The 15,093-nt window shown below is 45.3% G+C and overlaps 1 protein-coding gene across 1 annotated transcript in view; it reads right to left on the bottom strand.

Moving 5' to 3' along the window:
- The window catches only part of lekr1 (leucine, glutamate and lysine rich 1), a 277,802-nt gene that overhangs the window by 76,069 nt on the left and 186,640 nt on the right, over window positions 1-15,093 (bottom strand). The window lies entirely within an intron of this gene.

Raw genomic sequence — 15,093 nt, 5'->3', positions numbered from 1 at the left:
TATATAAGCATTCCACAAGCATGAACAAAGCTGTTCATACTCAGAAACACAGACATAAAACTCCCTCATATATACCACAAGATCTAACTTGCAGTGATCCTGGGATTTACTTTGCTTCAAGTTACAGAGGAACAAAAAGTAATGTACAACCAGACTATCATTAAGTTGGGTGGGGAAGATTGATTACATCATAAATCATGACAGCAATGTTTGAATGCAGCGCAAAACTTCAAGAAATCTAGCCACCAACAGAAGCTCCTATTAAGTGATGCAGATTTTGTACAGTTGGTAGATTATATTTAATTTTCAATAATGGAAGCATGTCAACAAACATATTTTAATGATCTTTATACAATTGATAAAGAAGAATTTCCATTAACTTTCAAAGATTAGTAATGATCTCACTGTAAACTCCATGAATGTTACCTAGATACTATATATTCCACTTTAACAACCACAGCAACTAAAATTTAATTTAATGCTACAAAACATTCCAAGGTGTTTCACAATTGGGAATAAAACCTTAGCAGAAGTTGGAAGGAAAATGGGAGAGAGGCCAAAAGTGTATTTGAATTGGGTCTATTGAGAATTCCAGAATGTGCAAGCAAGATGGATAACAGAGTGCGGCAGGGAATGCACAGTAGACCAGAGTTGGATTAGAAGAAAGTATAAGCAGGGTTGGTGAAGGTTACAGAGGTAGAGAGAAGCGATACCGTGAAGAGTTTTGAAGAGAAGAAGAAAGATTTTGAAGTAAATATAGTGAGCAACAGGAAGTGAGTGGAATGTCAAGATGAGAGCCAGGCAGGACTTCATGTGGGATAGTTTCTTGGTGACGTAGATTGAAGATCACGAGAAGAGTATTGGAAAAATTGAATCTGGAGTTGTCAACGACATGAATCCAGCAGTGCTGGAATCAGTTCGGGGTGTAGGGCTGCTGACTAAAACAAGCTTCTTAAAGCTGCACACTTTATTAAATCCATAGGATTGTGATGAATTGGATATGAATTTCAACCTAGCTCATGATTCACAAGAGACTAGGGTACAAGGGTATGCACTGCTGTGTTCAATTTGAGCAAGTATCTATGAAGGAGGATAGGAGTTACTGATGGAAACTTTGGCCTCGCTAAGTAGAGCTTCATAAAGTTCCGGATCACACATCAGACAGCACAGTTGTGGAATTAAGGTATTAATAGAGCTGGGTATTGACAGCATACATTGGGAAAGCTGACCCAATGCCTGAGGAGTATTGCTAAGGAGAAGCATGTGGATGAGGAAGAGTAGGGGTATCTGAATAAGTCTTTGGGGTGCTATGGTGGCAATTACTTGCATTTAAATAGTCCCGTTCATAACCTCAGGGCAGGCCAAGTGCCTTACAGTCAATTAAGTGCTTTTTAAATGTAGTCATTGATATAATAAAGAGAAATAGGACTGCCAATTTGCAATGAGCAACTTTCCACAATAGCAATGAGATACTTGACCTGATAATCTGTTTTATTGCTGTTCCTCGATCAAGACACTAAAACTACCTTGCTCCCCTTCAAACACTGCCAAGAAATCTTTGCCATCCATCTGAGAAGGCATAGAGTCTTGATCTAATGCCTTTGTGACTTGGGTATTCTGTGGTGTATAGCAGTTAATTATAAGACTGTACTTTAGATGATGTAAACTTTAAATCTAGCATTTTCATAAATCAAAGCTTTTAAGGAGCTTTTGATCAGAAACTTAAGACTAGTTGTACTGATAGAAATCTTGAACCCGCAAATTCCTAAATGGACAAATAGGCTGCACAAAATGTTGTCGCTTAGCTTTCTTCAGTATATTGGAAGGAAATATATGCAGCTGATGCCAGTAGAACAACAAGTGAAATATAAGAATATCCTTACATGACTGCCTTATGTTCTACGTTGGTACTAGCTAAGAAACAGTTGCGGAGACATAGATATGTCTGAACAATTACTGTTTACTGTAAGTACATGACTATTTACAGATATACAAGACTACATATTACTCAGTCTCAGCCATGAGCTTTCTCCTTCTCGACTCCTAGTCATGTGATTCTCTCTTACGTCATGTGGGCGGTACTATTTCTCCAGTCCCACACATTAACTCTTTCAGCCCTGAACATCCTAATACTACATCCCTCCCCAAGTCTTTGTCAAAATATAATTTACATTTATATTTACATACTACCTGATCTCCCCACAAGTCTCAGGCTTCATAGGTTTAATCAGTCTGGAGGTTTCACAACACTTCCTGATCATGTCCTTGTGAGACTTGGAAGATCAGTAGTCTCCCCTTGGATTTCTTTGCTTTCATTTGGCTGGTCTTCGGTAAGAGTCGCATAATCTGGTGCATAATCTCCTTGACTCTCAATATCTTGTCCTCCCAAATGTATAATGGAATGTTTTCTTACCTAGATCTAAATTTGATCCTCTTCTTCCTCTCTTTGCTGTTGTACCTCTCGATCCATTATTTCTCTCTCATGATCAGATTTGTGGGTTTATCTCTTTCTTTACATTGACTATTTTCCTTATCCTTTTTTGTTGAGTTGACCCTGGTTCCTTTCGATGGTTTTGTCCGCCATTCTTAACCTCTGGAGCAATGATTACTTCTAGCCTCTGGTCCGTGAGGTTTTGGGGAATCCTGCGTTGCTGCTTCCAGAGATAATTGTGTAGACAAGACAGGAAGCTGTGAGGAGGGCACTTGATTAACATCTTGCTGTCCCTCAAACTCAGCAACCCCAGTGTGGCAGGAAGGCCAGTGTCCTCCAACGTGGAAGAGGTGGACATTGCCTGGTTTGGTTCTGTCTCTGGTTCTGGACTTGTTTGACTGTGCACACCCTGGGCTACCACTTTTGGTGATGGATAGATGTGGATGAACTTACTGTCAGATGAATGTGGCATTGTACCAGCGTATCCTATCACCTGGGTTTTGTCTTCCACTCTCTCTGTCGATGCACCAAGTGATGAAGGGTCATGGTTGCACTCAAGTACTCGTTGGACCAAATGGGTTGGTACCACTTCAGGAAGAACGTTTATTTTCCAATCCTTGGACATCCTCTTGGAAAAAGGCTGGATTTTCAGCCTCATGGAAGCGTGTCGAGACATCAGCACTGAAGTCCCAGTCAAGGTCATCAGAGCAGTTGGACGGTTTCAGGGGCTTCGACTTAGCATTACTGATGATGTCAGTACGTTGACATCTTCTACTGTTTTGATGAGATTGAGGTCGACACAGGCATTTCAACTTTGAAGACAGAATTCTTAGTTGTAAAGCATATATAATGTTTCCAGTATCTGTTTGTTCCCATATTGAATGTGCCTATGACTGGTAGTTTGATCCCTCCTGGACCATATAACAGTGTTTCAGTTATCCTCAACCGTAAGCTGATGATGTGATAGCAAGACAAGGCATAAACTAAATATCAAACAAATTCAAAGAGGTCTTAAAAGCTTTTAATAATTATTTTAACCTGCGGAGTAGCAAGATATTTGAAAGAACCAAGCTAGCCATGGTTCTTTATCGGACAGGACTGTTACACTTGCTCCTATATCTAATTTGAAATTAGTGATGTGTCCATTGACACAAATGTCCACATTCCAGAAAGAATCTTTGATCTTGCCTAAGAAGCATTGTTCCTCTTTTTGGTGAGACTCCTCAATTTCATTGATGGCCATATGTGCGAAGATTCTCTCGTGATCCTCTGTGTACCTAGAGGTTTTAGTTCTGCACATCTTTCCAAAGTATCCCAACTTTTTACAATGAAAGCATTCTGCAGTGCTTGCAGGACATTGTTCATGCCTATGGGGCTTTTTGGCACCACAGCACTGGCATGGCTTACTGGCATCTTGAGCTTTTGTTTCATAAGGTCTTTTTTGCCCCAGAGTGTCTTTGGCATTCTCTTGTCTAATAAGTTGTATTGACATTGGGGGCTTTCTGAGCCATGGTTTATCTTCCCTTCTTAGTATGGCTCTATTTTGCTGATGGACCTCTAATTGTCTGACTAGCTGTATTGTCTTTTACAAAGTTATGTCTTTTATGGATTGCAGTTGGTCAGAAAGGGTGCCATCGGTTACCCCAACTATGATATGGTCTCATATAAGCTCAGATTTGAGATCACCATATTCACAACCTTCAGCCTGTCAATGCAGGTCATTGATAAAGGTATTGACGGGTTCACCAGGTTCCTGAACCCTTTTGTTAAACTGGGTTCTTTCAAATATCTTGTTACTCCGCAGTTTATTAAAAACTTATTAACAGTATTAAAAACTTTCAAGAACTCTTTGAATTTGTCTGATATTTAATTTATACCTTGTCTTGCTATCACATCATCAGCAATTGCTCCAAGTAATGTACTGACTTGCTCAGCCTCTGACTTATTGTTTAATCTGGATGTAATAATGAATCTTAAGAGTCTCCTCCTCCTTAGTGCCCAATTCTGTGCTCTTCCATATGCCCAAATCAGCCTGGCAAGGTGAATTTGGAATCAATAGCTGTTTGAAGCTATTAGGAGGTTTGCCTGGAATTTTTAAACTTTTATTGCAGTAATGAAGTTTCCGATGCTGATTAGGCTTTTCGCTGATCCCCGCTGCAGTCACTGACCCTCTTTGGTAGCCATTCCTAAACTTCACAAAATTGTGAAAATGGTCACTGGAAGTACACTGCTGGTCAGTTCACTGCTTTCCTCCCTTTGGGGAATTGTTTTGAGTAGCCAATTTGTTTTCTTTTACAACTGATGCCATGCGTTCACTATATGTAATGGCGCTGAACTCAGACCCAGGCTGCAGGGTGTATCAACCTGCACTCATTAAAATGTAATTTCTCTCCATGCTTCCTGCGCCATAGATTTTAAGCGTTTAAACCTTTTTCAAGCTTTGCTCACCCTTCTTCGATTGTCGCCAGGTTCTTTATACATTAGACAGAAACTTTACCTGAAACCCATGTAATCCTTAGCGTTCAGCTTCAAGTCTCCCCATGCCCAATTGTAACAAAAAAAATCATAACTTATTTCTGGAGGAGTCAAAAGTAAATAGTAGAATCTAAAAGTTCTTCACTGATCTGATCCATCCCATATATTGCTCCCTTGATGATAGAATGCTCCTTACAGTTAGTTGGAAAAGACTATGTGAACCACAGGAAGTTAGTATAAGTGAGAAGGAACAAGGCATTGAAAAGATAATCTGAGTATCACTGGCAATGCCAACATTTACTGCCCATCCTAATTGCCTTGAAGAAAGTGGTGGTGAACTGTCTTCTTGAACCACTGCAGTCCATCTGGTGAAGGTACACCCACAGTGCTGTCAAGACAGAGTTGGAGTTACAGTTTAAAAAACTGTTTTAGTATGTACTAGAGATAAAAACAAAAAACTGCAGATGCTGGAAATCCAAAACAAAAACAGAATTACCTGGAAAAACTCAGCAGGTCTGGCAGCATCGGCGGAGAAGAAAAGGGTTGACGCTTCAATTCCTCATGACCCTTCTGAAGGGTCATGAGGACTCGAAACGTCAACCCTTTTCTTCTCCGCCGATGCTGCCAGACCTGCTGAGTTTTTCCAGGTAATTCTGTTTTTGTTTAGTATGTACTATGTCTATTGTAATTTTTTTACAAAGTGTTAACTATTAACTGTTTTTCTCTTTAACATTTCTCAGTTTTTCAGATTCAGCTTGCAATTTATTTGTTTGTGATGGTTAGCTGCTTGAAACAAAAGGGTAAATTTACTAATCTGGTGCTTCCAGAAAGGGGCCGTGCTTGAAGAAAGCATAAGTCAGGGAACCAGTTCTATAGTGCTGTAGCCCTATTTCAATATATGCCCCCTGTGAGCATTGCTCATGGGTGGGCTTATGTATATTAAAATATTTTGCAAATATTGTTTTTAATAAGGTAAGTGAAATCAGTAAACTGAAGAACAGAACACATTTTTGGAGTATTTGAGCCAGTATTGACAGTAGTTCTCCCAGTTGTTTCTATAATTTCCCATTAAATGTTCCCGGATCAGGGTGTGTACATGTTTGTGGAGCATTTGATGGTGTTGGCATTTTTCTTATGCATAAAAGGCATACAAAGTGGTTCTTTACATAACAGCTGCTGTGAAAGTGTATCTTGCCTCAGTCCCCATAACCTTGGTTGAAAAGTTCTTAACACAAGATGAGGCAAGTTGTTAAATATCTTACTTGGTATTCACACAAGGCATCAGCTTCATGCAAATAACATATACGCAGTGGATTCATAAGAACAACTTGTATTTATATAGTGCCTTTAAAATAGTAAAAATGCCCCAAGGCACTTCACAAGGGCGTTATCAGACAGAACTTAACACTAAGCCACATTAAGAGATTTTAGGACAGGTGACCAAAAGCTTGGTGAAAGTAGTACATTTTAAGTTATTTCTACGCTCTGTAAATCTACAGTAATTCTTTAAGTACATTTTTTGCTTGCTGTTCATTTACAAAATAAGTAAGTAAATGGGATTTTAAGTTGAACATGGCAAATGTTGCAACCATAGCCAGCTTTTGGATCAAATGGGATATAGCAGCAATTTATGTTGGTTCACTGGCCACAGGAATGAACTTTGATGTGTTGAATGGCTTTTTCTCATCCCTGATATTTTTAATGTTATAATAAATAGATGGGGGGGGGGGTGAAAGAAAAACTCAACAGCTGCGCTATCTTCATGTGAAGTACAGACTGATACAAGAAAAGTTAAGTTCAACTCTACTAGCAGTTTCAAAAGCCAATGCTGTTGCAATTGCATGGGCATAATATTCGTTGGACTCTTGCGGCTGTCATCACCACCGAACATGATGGAACAAATAGAACTACTAGACAAAATAATTTGCAAAGATTTTGTCAAAAATGCCACCACAAGAAACAGAATTTTTCCTTGTCTCTGTTTTGTTTATCTAAAGTGATGCATAATAAGGAGTTTGGTTTTCTCATGCTGTTGATTCCTCTTACATTTATAAAGTAGTGCCACATGATAAAATTGAAGGCAGCATGATAGTAGGGCCTGAGCTTCATTACAAAATGGAATGTGTCAAACTTGGCTTTGAGTCAGGAGGTGATGGGCTCAAGTTCCATTCCTGGAATTGAGTACATAATCTAAGCTGACACCTCAGTACTGAAGTGCTGTTGCACCAACAGAGGTGCAGTCTTTCAAATGAGACATTAAACCAAGGTCCCATCTGCCTGTGCAGCTGGACATAAAAGATCCTATGTCACTATCCCAAGACTAGCCGGGAAGCTCTCCCAATTTCCTGGCCTATGTTAAATTCGCCAAAATTACATTAAACGGTTTGTCAGGTCATTTCATTGTTGTTTGTGGGACTTGGCTATGTTCAAATTGGTTGACATGTTTGAAAGCAAAACAGTGACTATAATTCAAAAGTAAAAAGGTGTTCAAAGTAAGTCAAGGTACTGTTTGCAATGTGTATCCTGTACAAAAGATAGACACTTCACATTTTTTGAGCTGGATATCAGGGAAATTGACTTAACACAAATAGGAACCTCTGGAAAGATTAAACAAAACAACAACTTGTATTGATATAGTGCTTGTAAGTAATACAACATCCCAAGGCACTTCATAGGATTGTACACTGAGATTAAAGTACCAAGTTAACTCCCACTGCTCTGTACTGACATTGCTCGTTATCAGAGGATGAGCCTGGGGACCTAGATCTTAGTGCAACAGTCCTCTGAAAATGAAGATTAGGAACCATTGATTCATGTGCAGGCAGTGGAGACATTTTCAATTTATATAATTGAAATGATGGTGAAAAAGTGTGCACGGAGTTTTCCCAAATTTGCTCTCACTGCAATGGTGGGCAGGTAAAACAGCATGCTGCCTGCTGACGGCACCATGTTTAAAGACCAGCCATTAGCATAGTGCTCATTGCTTCCAGCTCACCACTGCTGTCTGAGAGACATAGCCCTCAAAGGCAAAAAGACTGCAGCCCCCCAGTTTAATGACGGGCCCCTTGTGTGATTGCTGGATGCCGTGGAGACCGGTCGGGATGTCCTGTACCCTCTCTCTGGCAGCAGGATGGGCATCGTGACCAATCCAGCTTGGGAGGTGGCAGTGGTGGTCAGCGCCAATGCCCTTCAGAAGAGGACAGCCACCCAGTGCCACAAGAGGGTGAATGATCTCCTCAGTTCTGCCAGGGTAAGTCACTCTTTGCATCACTCTCAACTCACACACTCCACAAGCCCATCACACATCCACAGGGCCCTCACTCACTGCCAGTTCAAAGGACATCACAATTCACTCTCTCACACTCACTGTCATTGTCCTCATCCCGTCCATGGGACCACTCACCATCTACACAGGCCAGGCACAATAGTCATCTGGCCAGGCAGGCTTCCTGCTTACACTTTCTCCATCTCTATGCATGCAGGACAAGCTGACACACAACAAGAGGGAGAGGTCGCAGGCCTGTGGCGGAATGCCCGAAATCAAGATCCTCACGGACTTTGAAAACAGAGCCATCCAGCTGGCCAGCAAGGATCTGGGCCGGTCCTGTGCTGACGGTGAGGTTGGCACTGCTCCACCAAGTGAGGATCCAGCAGTGCAACATCCATCAGACAACCAAGCTGTGAGTGATGTGTCCTCTTGCACAGACCACTGCCGTGCACTAATTATCTCTTCTTGCTTTTGCAGACACATCTGCCAAACAGCCAACAGAGTCCATGTCCCACAGCCTCCAATCAAGCCCCGAATAAACCTCTGGAGAGGAATCCAGAGGCACCCTCCCTGAAGTCCCGTCGCAGTGCTCACCCACACCCTCCACCAGCACAGTGACACACGCCTCTGTGAGGCCTAGCTTTAGAGCAGCCCTGGGATCACAATTTGGTGAGCACAGTCTGTTCCATTGCAGGCAGTGGCAGGGACTTCCCTAGTGTCCTGCACTCGGAGGACTGCTGGAGGCCAGAAATTTGCTGAATCCAAATCAGATGACAAGCCTCTGGACTGGTACATGTTGCTGGAGCTGCAAAAGGCAAGCTCGGGAACATCAGGAAGAAATGTCCACTGCACTCCTCAGATTGCAAGGCACAATGGAGGAGTTCACCCACATTCAGTCTGAGGTGATAGTGCCGGCATGCCAACGCACCAAGGTCAACACTAGCAGGATGGGGGCCACCATGGAGGCCTTGGTCCAAGAATTCGCTCCTGCACTGCTGTGTGGGCTCAACTCCATCGCTGATGCCATAGTTGGCCTCCAACAGTGAGTATGCGAGAGGGGTGCTGGGCAGCTCGATCTCACTCCAGCTACCCCTGCTCCTCATGGATTCGACCTGGGGACCCTTAGGGAGAAGAATCCGCTGGTGCACACACCGGGCTCATCCATCCAGGTGACTCCAAAAGTGTCCGGCCCATCTGACGCCCCTCTTTCTGTGACTTCAGCAGCTGTAGCTCCACAGGCCAAGAAGGGTGCCACTGCTACACAGCAGGACCCTGTAAGCAGGCCGGGGCCCTCCAAGCCTCAGCCGTCCAGAGGACATACGCCAAAGTCATCACAGACAGCCTCCTGTGGATGTCCGGGGAGCACCAAGACGTAGCGGCAGGGTTAGGACAGTTGAGGGGAGTTAGTTGCACAGTCTGGGCATGGGTGTTAATCACTGCTACATGCTGTTCGCTATTGTCAATAAACTCTCAAGAATGTCTCCCTGCCTATGGCTCCTTGTTCCGACAAGCAGTGTTCTTGTCACTCAATGTGTAACCTTTCTGCACAAGATAAAGGCAGGTGTCTCAGTCCAGGGCCTTTTCCCTGTGCTCTGTGCAGCCTTCAGACCAAAGTGATGGTCCGGCCTCACAATCCCTGGAGACATTACTGATGCCTGCTTGTTATTGCTGCTAGAATATAGTGAGCACAGAGTTCTCTCATTCTCTCGGAGTGCTCTCAGCACCTTTAAGGAGGGGCTGGTCCCCATCTCTTCAGCATCTGTGATCACTGATGATGTGCTCCACTCCTGAAGGCTCAGGTGCTGAAGATGGGCAAAGCATCAGGTCTTCTAAAGTTTCATGGCTACATCTGTATGATATGACCCTGATCACGCAGCGCAAGCGAACTGCCCTCGGCCAGACAAGAGTCAGACATTCTCAAGCAAAAACAGAATTAACTGGAAAAACTCAGCAGGTCTGGCAGCATCGGCAGAGAAGAAAAGAGTTGACGTTTCGAGTCCTCATGACCCTTCAACAGAACTGATTTTTCTTTACAAGAAGAAGGTTGAAATATTAGCTGGTTTAAGGTGGGGGGTGGGGGGGGTGGGGAAGAGAAGTGGAGGGGGTGTTTGTTGTTGTAGGAACAAGAAAGCAGTGCAAGCAGTGTTAGGAGAAGATCATCAAAAGATGTCACAGACAAAAGAACAAAAGAACACAGAGGTGTTGAAGTTGGTGATATTATCTAAACGAATGTACTAATTAAGAATGGATGGTAGGGCACTCAAGGTATAGCTCTAGTGGGGGTGGGGGGGGCATAAAAGATTTAAAAATAATGGAAATAGTTGGGAAAAGAAAAATCTATATAAATTATTGGAAAAAAAAAAGGAAGGGGGAAGAAACAGAAAGGGGGTGGGGATGGAGGAGGGAGCTCAAGACCTAAAGTTGTTGAATTCAATATTCAGTCCGGAAGGCTGTAAAGTGCCTAGTTGGAAGATGAGGTGCTGTTCCTCCAGTTTGTGTTGGGCTTCACTGGAACAATGCAGCAGGCCAAGGACAGACATGTGGGCAAGAGAGCAGGGTGGAGTGTTAAAATGGCAAGCGACAGGGAGGTTTGGGTCATTCTTGCGGACAGACCGCAGGTGTTCTGCAAAGCAGTCACCCAGTTCACGTTTGGTCTCTCCAATGTAGAGCAGACCGCATTGGGAACAACGAATACAGTAGACTAAGTTGGGGGAAATGCAAGTGAAATGCTGCTTCACTTGAAAGGAGTGTTTGGGCCCTTGGATGGTGAGGAGAGAGGAAGTGAAGGGGCAGGTGTTACATCTTTTGCGTGGGCATGGAGAGGTGTCATAGGTGGGGGTTGAGGAGTAGGGGGTGATGGAGGAGTGGACCAGGGTGTCCCGGAGGGAACGATCGCTACGGAATGCCGACAGGGAGGGTGAAGGGAAGATGTGTTTGGTGGTGGCATCATGCTGGAGTTGGCGGAAATGGCGGAGGATGATCTTTTGAATGCGGAGGCTGGTGGGGTGATAAGTGAGGACAAGGGGGACTCTATCATGTTTCAGGGAGGGAGGAGAAGGCGTGAGGGCGGATGCGCGGGAGATGGGCCGGACACGGTTGAGGGCCCTGTCAACGACCGTGGGTGGAAAACCTCGGTTAAGGAAGAAGGAGGACATGTCAGAGGAACTGTTTTTGAAGGTAGCATCATCGGAACAGATGCGACGGAGGCGAAGGAACTGAGAGTATGGGATGGAGTCCTTACAGGAAACGGGGTGTGAGGAGCTGTAGTCGAGGTAGCAGTGGGAGTCGGTAGGCTTGTAATGGATATTGGTGGACAGTCTATCACCAGAGATTGAGACAGAGAGGTCAAGGAAGGGAAGGGAAGTGTCAGAGATGGACCACGTGAAAATGATGGAAGGGTGGAGATTGGAAGCAAAATTAATAAATTTTTCCAAGTCCCGACGAGAGCATGAAGCAGCACCGAAGTAATCATCGATGTACGGGAGAAAGAGTTGTGGAAGGGGGCCGGAGTAGGACTGGAACAAGGAATGTTCCACATACCCCATAAAGAGACAGGCATAGCTGGGACCCATGCGGGTACCCATAGCCACACCTTTTATTTGGAGGAAGTGAGAGGAGTTGAAGGAGAAATTGTTCAGTGTGAGAACAAGTTCAGCCAGACGGAGGAGAGTAGTGGTGGATGGGGATTGACATTCTCAAGGCTGTGTGAAGATATATGGAATGCCCTCAATGTATGCCGTCATCAACCTCCTGCAATCGAGTGACTATTAGAGCCTCCACCACGTCTCCATGACAGGAGCATTCTCACAGAGGGTATTTGCGCTGCCATAAACCAGACTGGAGTCAAAAGTTCACAAACTCGATGTAAGGAACTACGGCGTTAGCTAACCGCAAGTGGTCATCATCTTCCACAAATCTGCAGCTATGAGGGCCTCCCAAGCACGCCTACGCCTGTCTCTTCTAGCCTGTGTAAGGGCCTCATCACCGTCATCATTGCCTCCGAGGATCTCCTCAGCCTCATCCCCATCGACGTCCTCCTCATCGGAGGAGATGTGTAGCTCCTCCATCTCCTCCTCAGCCACCTCATCTCTCTGTTGGAGCGCCAGGTTGTAAAGGGTGCTGCAGGTGATGGCAATGCATGACACCCGCTGTGGACTCTACCAGGCACCAGAACCTCATCTTCAGCATCCCGATGGTCAGCTTCACCAAGTTGCAAGTTGCAGCATGAGCCTCATTATATCGTTGCTCTGCTGCAGTCTGAGGCCGCCGCACAGGTGTCATCAGCCACGGCCTCTGCAGGTAGCCCTTGTCCCCGAGGAGCCACCCCTGCAAGACTCTGCGGACCCTGGAAGACTCCAGGGATCTGTGACCAACCAAGGATGTAGGCATCATGCACACTCCCCGGAAACTGTGTGCACACCTGCAGGATGCGTTTCTGGTGGTCACACACCAGCTGCACATTCAGCGAATGGAACCCTTTGCAGTTGATGTAGTTCATTGTGTGTTGCGATGGAGATCTGAGCACCATGTGAGTGCATTCGATCGCACCCTGCCCCTGTGGGAAACCCAAGGTCTGGGCGAATCCAATCGCTCTTGCATCCTGGCTGTCCTGGTCCCGGGTGAAATGCACAAAGTTGGGTGCCCTCGCAAAGATGGCATCCGTGACCTCATGGATGCATTTGTGGATGGAGGCTTGAGAGATCCCACAAAGGTCACCTATGGAGCCCTGAAAGGAGGCACTGGCATAGAAATTGAGCACCATGGTCACTTTCGCAGCCACTGGCAGTGGATGCCCTCCATGTCCCCGTGGGGCCAAATCCTGCAGTAGCTGGCAGATGCGGGCGACCAGTTCCCTAGACATGTGCAGTCTTCGGCAACACTGGTTCTCAGTCATCTGCAGGAACGAAAGACAGTGTCTACAGACCCTGGGCGTCACTAAGTGCTGGCCTGCGATGGCTTGCTGTGGCTCTTGGGCGACGTGTGCGAGAGCCCCAGCCTCCCCTTCTTCATGAGGTTGTTGCTCCTGCCTTTGTACAGCCAGGAGCCTCAGTCACTCTCTCCTCCATTTTCCTCACGTTCTGCAAGCCATCAGGCATACAGTTAGTTCATCAGGTTCCATGATCATGATGTACTCCTCAGGATCATCAGGATAAAAGAGAGAGACATGTGGTTAGCATGGGTGTACTAAGAACTTGGATGGCCAGAAATTAGTGCACTGCATGGCTGCCCTGTTAGCTTGAACCATGGAGAAGGCTAGTCCAAACCAGGATGCTGATATTGCAAGGGGCTGTGAGTGCCTCCAGCAGTGACAGCTACCAGACCAGCTTTAGTGAGGAGATTGTACAACATGTGCAGTCCAACTGCTCTGCAGTCCACTAAAGTGCTCATGAATTTGCAGTATGTGCTGGGGGCGGGAGGTCTGGAGAATTTTGTGACACCTTGATGCCTCTGCATTGCTTGAGTGGGCAGATAAACTAGGAGCGCGACCCCAATCATATGAGGCTGTGCCTGAACTGTCTGAGTTGCAGAGGAATGGTCACTTTCTGCAAGTTTCCCAAATGCATGGCCACTTCCTTCACTCACCCTAACCCCAGACCTAGAATGCTTCTGTGCTATATTCAACGGCAAGGCTTCGCTTGCCCCCCCCCACACCCCTCACAGGTCACCTCAACGGCAAGACTGCACTTTCCCCCCTCACAAGTCACCTCAACGGCAAGGCTGCATTTGCCCCCACGCCCCCACACACCTTCACAAGTCGCCTCAGAAGCAGGGCTGCACTTGCCCCATGCTCCCCTTCCAAAGTCGCCTCAGAGGCAGGGCAGCACTTAACCCGACCCCCTGACAGCCCTGAAGCCTGCAAAGCAACAGCTCTGCAGAATGTTGCTGTGCACTCATCTCCAGTTCACCCAAAGTGCAAGCCACCAAGTGCATGTCCCCTCTGTGCTGTTGTGGAACACGTCGGCGTGCTTTCCCGCCAATGTGGCAGGACGATCCAGTGGGGGCACAAGAGCCAGGCAGGCCTGATAATGATTTGCTGATGTATTACAATGAGGTTCCCGACGACCAATGGTGGGAAACACGAGCCGCCATCTGGCAGGCTAAGCAGACAATCGCGACCTGCCTTCTCACCAGCATGAAACCGATCGTGCCATATTGTCTGCTCATGCCACCTATCATGCCCGCCACCAGCGTGGGAAATTCTGCCCAATGAGTCTATTATAAAAATCTGCAACACTTTGAAGAAAGTTTCTTATATCGGCCAGGAGGGAGGATGGAGTGATAGTCCAGTAATTTCTGCAGCATCAATGTTCCAGGAGGAGAATGAGAAGCATTGAAGGGATTGACACAAGACTATAAGGAGTCGGGTTGGGGGCTTGAATTTTCTGACTCAGAGATGGGATTGCTACCAATAAGCCAAAGGCACACTCCAACAGAATACTGGATACATGAATAATTCCATTTCGGATGAAAATTCACAATTATTCATTTATATTCCAGGCTCCAAGAGTGGAATTATGGGCAGAAATTTGCGCTGAGCAAGCGGGCATGCAGAGTCAGCAGCGCGCCCGCCGCTAATTAACAGGCCTATTAAGGCCATTAAAGTAATAATTATCTGAAATTTTTCACTGCCTATCCAACCTTACAGTTGGCAGGCAGGCAAAAAGGCCAAGGGGCCTTTGGATCTTTTAGGAAACCCATCCGGAATGAGGTTTCCACAGCATTTAAAAATTAAATAAAAGCTTTTAAATTTCATTCATAACATGTCCCTGGTCATGTGACATAGTCACATAAGAAGACATGTTTTTAACAGTGGTAATTTTTTTATTTTTCTGTTTTTCTGTTTTTAAATCTTCAGCTCCCTGAGGCAGCTCTGTGCCTCAGGGAACTTATACTGTGCGCACTCGCACACATGCGCAAA

The sequence above is a fragment of the Carcharodon carcharias genome, chromosome 2 (assembly GCF_017639515.1).
Source record: "Carcharodon carcharias isolate sCarCar2 chromosome 2, sCarCar2.pri, whole genome shotgun sequence".
NCBI lineage: Eukaryota > Metazoa > Chordata > Chondrichthyes > Lamniformes > Lamnidae > Carcharodon > Carcharodon carcharias.
Note: the sequence above shows the minus strand (reverse complement) of the source record. Positions and strands in the feature narration are given on the sequence as shown.